The sequence below is a fragment of the Peromyscus eremicus genome, chromosome 9, assembly GCF_949786415.1.
Source record: "Peromyscus eremicus chromosome 9, PerEre_H2_v1, whole genome shotgun sequence".
In the NCBI taxonomy this organism is placed as follows: Eukaryota; Metazoa; Chordata; class Mammalia; order Rodentia; family Cricetidae; genus Peromyscus; species Peromyscus eremicus.
Window position 1 is genome coordinate 35934034 of NC_081425.1, and position 5570 is coordinate 35939603.

Sequence of the window (5570 nt, forward strand, 5' to 3'; positions counted from 1 at the left end):
ATTAAAAATATTTCTAAATATGTCTTATATTCAATAATTTTTAGATTTAGACTTGCCTTCATCTTTCATTTGGTATGGTAATGAGGCTATATTAAAGCTTGTTAACATTTTGATGGCTCCATTTTACTTTAGCTTTCCTTATAATTATATATATCTATATATAAATTTACATGATATATTAGCCTACTATATATTATATATGAGATTTAAAAGTATTTTGGAAAGAGCTTCGTACTAATAATTTATTGCTGTATAGCACATTTTCTCCAAGCGTCATGGCATGAAATAAAGTCATTTATAAGTTCTTGGATCAGAAAGCAGGAGACAGTGTAGCATAGTGGTTCTGCTTTGAGGTCTTTTGAGCTCATCACTGAGATGTTGGTATAGGCCACTGCTATCTGAAATCCTACAGCGTGGATATCTTTTCCCATCGCGTTCATCTCTTGGCTGAGAGGCTGGTGTTGATTGTTTTTAGCTCCCAGTTCTTCCCTCTGCAGGGTCTGCACAGACAGCTCCCTGACATAGCTGCTAGATGTAGAATGCTTGATTATATGAGTCTATTTTCCAGCCATTAAAAAAGCTTTATGAACATAATTAAGGATGTTCTTTATTTAGCATGTTTAGAAAACGTGAAGCTTAAATATGAACAAAATATTTAAGTTGATTAACTTTTTTGGAGGGGTGGCAGTAAATTTTCAAAGGAGCTTTTGATTATAAAATTCATAAAATGTAGATTAATAGTTGGAAAAAAATCTTTCTGTAATTTTGAGGATATTGAAGTTAGCTTCTAATAGTTAAGATTGTGCCAAGATGGTGATAGTTAGCTTATCACACCTGAAATAATGAATGGGCATCTTTTCCTCTTATTGTGTTATATTTTTGTGGGAGTGATGTTTCTAGCATTTAGTAAGGGTGTCCTAGTCACTGTTCTATTTCTGTGAAGAGATGTCATGACCAAGGCAACTCTTATGAATGAAAACATTTAATTGTGGGCTTGCTTACAGTTTCAGAGGTTTAGTCTATCATCATTATGGCAGAGAGCATGGCATGTAGGCAGACATGGTGCTTGAGAAGTAGCTGAGAGCTACATCATGATTTGTAGGTAGAGAGAAAAAGAGAGAGAATTTGGGCTAGGCATGGGCTTTTGAAACCTCAGAGCCCACCCCTAGTGACACTCTTCCTCTAACAAGGCCACACACCCTAATCCTCTTAATCCTTTCAAATGGTGCTACTCCCTGGTGACTAACCACTCAATTATATGAGCTTATGGAGGCCATTCTTAATCGAACCACTACAAAGGTTCATTGGGCAGGTGGGCACACTGCTTAGCTGCTAATGTACACTGTCATATGACTTTTGTTTTAGCTTCACGTGGTTCTCTTATATACCACATTTCCATTGCCTCTCTTAGGCTTGGCAATTTCCTCTGGTTTCAGAAATCATCATTTGCTTCTATCTGTTGTTTATTTGCTTATGAATTTTTTTGAACACTTAAAATATTTGTTACCTTGAATTAAAATTTTTTTTTTTTATCCAAAACTTTCCCCAAGTGGTGAAACATTGCAGAGATGGTACTATTTTTCAATTGATTTTTATAATTTAGGAATTCCTCATTTATAATTTCAATAGGTTCATCAGTTGAAATTAATGGACTGCTGTCTATCAGATGCTGTTATGAAGGCTGAATATTTAGCAGAGACTATAATAGCTGTCTTTTGGTAAGGAACAAATGGTTCCCAAACTTAGTGGCCTACAGCCGACAGTGTTTTCTGAAATAGTCTCTTTGGGCCATGATTTTATTAGTTTTTTAGCCAAATGGTTCTTGCTCAGGGTCACATGAAGCTATAATGTAGAAGTTTGCAGGAGTTATGGTGATCTGTAAGCTTGGCAGGGACTTCCAAGATGATCAGTCATGGCTGATATAAATAGACATCTTTATATGTGGGTAAAGTTTCTTAGTTCTTTGTCCATGGACTTCTCTTTATGTGCTCTTTGAGTTTTTTTGTACTAGGCTTTCTTGGACTGCTAGTCCCCAAATGATGACATAGAGACTTATTATTAGTTATGAATGCTTGGCCTTAGTTTATGCTTGTTCCACTAGCTCTTATAAGTTATTTTAACCTGTTTCTATTTATCTGTGTTTTGCTTTGGGGCTTTTTATCTCTTCTTCATTGTATTATATTTGATTCATTATATTTTATGTCTTACTTTCTTGCTTCCTTCCTGTCTGTCTGTCTGGTGGCTGCCTAACTGGCTGGCCTATGGCATCTCCCTCTCTTTCTTGTTCTCCTCTCTTGAGCCTAGATTCCTGCTCTACTTATTCTCTCTGCCCACCAGCCCCACTTGTCTCTCTACTTCCTAGCTATTGGCCATTCAGCTTTTTATTAGGTGCTGTAGCTGAAAGTTTTCCTGTGTCCCGGCTGGCGGGCAGTCAGAACAAATCTCTCTCTCTTGCGTCCCCCAAGTAAACACGCAGAGGCTTATATTAATTAAAACTGCTGGGCCATTAGCTCAGGCCTACCACTGACTAGCTCTTACACTTAAACTCAGCCCATTTCTGTTAATCTATATTGTCACCATGTTTTTTGTGGCTTTACCTGTTGCCTTTACTGCTGCTCCCTGGATGGCGGGCTGGCGTCTCCCGACTTAGCCTTTCTCTACCCAGAATTCTCCTTGTCTACTTATCCTGCCTATATTTCCTGCCTGGCTACTGGCCAATCAGTGTTTTATTAAACCAGTGTACAAAAGCATTATCCCACAGCATTTCCCCTTTTCTGTTTAATTAAAAAGGAAAGTTTTAACTTTAACATAGTAAAATTATATATAACAGAACAGTTATCAAGCAAGAATTACAGTTACAATAGGCAAGGTGAAACAAATGTAACATACCTTTGCATAGTTAAAGTAATATTCTGCAACATAAACAAATGTAGCACATCTTTACATAGTTAAAGTAATATTCCACAACATGTTCCCATATCTGGCAGCTGGCATAAATGCCATTTATGATCTGGTTCTGTAAGCCAGAATCTTAATTTCCACAATTTCCTGTTGGTCACACAAGTCAGAGGATCACTCTGTGCAGCTTCAGAGACTCAGTACAAAATGACCTAGCTGATGATTGATCTAGTAGGGCCATTATATTGTACTGGGAAAGAGATAGTCTGAGTAGTTACCAAATCCATGAATTGATAACAGGATTTCATCACCAATTTGAAAGGACATGAGAGTATAGTGTGCCTTGAAAGACAATGGGGAGTGTCCATGTCTTGGATTGGAGTGGTCAAGAATGGCTTTTCAGGCTTTTTTACTTGTGGCTGAAAGGGACTAGCAGTTTTACTTCTTGTTAACACATCTCTGTAATAGGCACCATCTAAGGGAACTTAGAGTTTACTAAGTGACTTGGTAATGGCAGCACCACAGGCTGGTGCCTTCAGGATTCAGTGCTTAGACTCTGGGGCCATGGCTTTAAGCAGCGAGTTGTTGTGTTACTAATAAAGCTGATTAGAAACCCACACTATTTTAGTTGGTCATTTCCCCCTGAAATCTAATTTAAAATTGCATGAAAATTGACATATAATTTTGAACAACCTATTTTATATTTCAGGTGTGTATTTGGATAAAATTGATTTTATAGTTAGAAGGAGCTTCTATTTGCTTATTTCTCCTAGATTCCATGAAAACCTCAACGTTCTAAGGATATGTGTTCTAGCCATATATAAACTTTTGAAACTAGTAAAATTGTTAAGTACCTGAAAATTACACTGCCCTTTTAAATTAATAAAATGCTGTTGACATTTACAAAGCTGTAACAATGAAAACTTTAAATAATGAGTTTTCACTATTACCGTGTTATAGCTGAAAATCCAGTAGTTTTTTAGAGTCTTTTTTTGTTTAATTAATTTATTTAAGCTGTCATTACTGATTATCAGTGTGATTACTCAGCATGAGATAATACTCAGTAGGGTGCTCATTTAACTTCCCCTGAAGATAAGTGATATTAATTTATAAAACTTAGTACACCCCAGACACAGGCAAAGCCTTGTTAATTAAGTGTGGTGTTCTACCTCTAAATTGCAGTGTAAAAGAATTCCCTCTGTTGTGTGTGTTTAATCAATTCTTCAACCAATGTGAATTGCTTGTGTACTTTACCTGCCTAAGTTGAGTTTCTTGTTTGACTTTAAGGGGAGAATTCCATATAGATTATCTAATTTTTATGTGAAGATAAAAAGCACATAAATTGTAGAAGACAAACCTTCCTCAGCCAAATTGGAAAACACACTAACAGTCAACTTGCTGTCAGTCTGATGTCAGACTGTCAGTCAGTTTCTACCATCAGTTCCAAGTACAAAATATTTTTAAAGTTTGACTATGTGTTATTTTGTGCTTTGCTTCTAAAGTAAATAGTATGTCTAATCCCATGAGAGATAAATTAGGGATGATTTTTCTGTTTGTGAGTGAAATCACTCTAGCATCATTTTTTTTTTAAATGAACCTTCCTAAGCACATGTAAAATAATTTGATAGTCAAGATCATTTTGATCTGGCTTTGTAATAGTGCTCAGATTTTGTGCTAAGAATTTACCCAAAATGCTTAATAGAGCATATCTGTGTATGCTTGTAAGCTTTTACTTTAGGCTTGAGATATTCAAGAGTCAATGTACTGTCCCAGTATAGAAAGAAGATATTGTATTTTAAAATATACTTATTGCTTTTAAAAATATACTTTATCTATCCTATCTATCATCTATCTATCTATCTACCTATCTATCTATCTATCTATCTATCTATCTATCTATCTATCTACTTACTATCTATCTATCTATCTATCTATCTATCTATCTATCTATCATCTATCTTAATTAGGGTTTCTATTGCTGTGAAGAGACACTATGACCACGGAAACTCTTATAAAGGAAAACATGTAATTGGGGCTGGCTTACAGTTTCAGAGGTTTAGTCCATTATCTTCATGGTGGGACATGGTGGTGTGCAGGCAGATATGTTGCTGAAAAAGGACCTGAGAGTTCTACATCTTGATCTGTAGGCAACAGGAAGTGAACTGTGTCGCTGGGTGTAGCTTGAGCATAGGAGATCTCAAAGCCCACCCCGACAGTGACATACTTCCTCCAAAAAGGCCACACCTACTCCAACAAAGCCTTATCTCCTAATAGTGCCACTTCCTGTGGGGCTGTTTTCTCTCTAACTACTACCACACTATCTATGTATGTACATATGCATGTATGTCTGTATATCTGTTTGTCTATCTATATCTATCATCTGTCCATCTATCTGCCTATCTATCTATCTATCTATCTATCTATCTATCTATCTATCTATCTATCTATCTATCTATCTATCTATCATCTCAATGTGTGTGTGTATGTCTCTCTGGGTGTATGCGTTTGTGTGTAGGTACCATGGTCTGTGTGTGGAGGTAAGAGGACAACTTGTGGGAGTAGATTCTCTCCTTCCACCATGTTGGTCCTGGGGATTGAACTCAAATCATCAGGTTTGGCAGCTTTTTATTCACCCAGCATCCACTAGCCTGGGCTCTTTTCATATTTTGTCT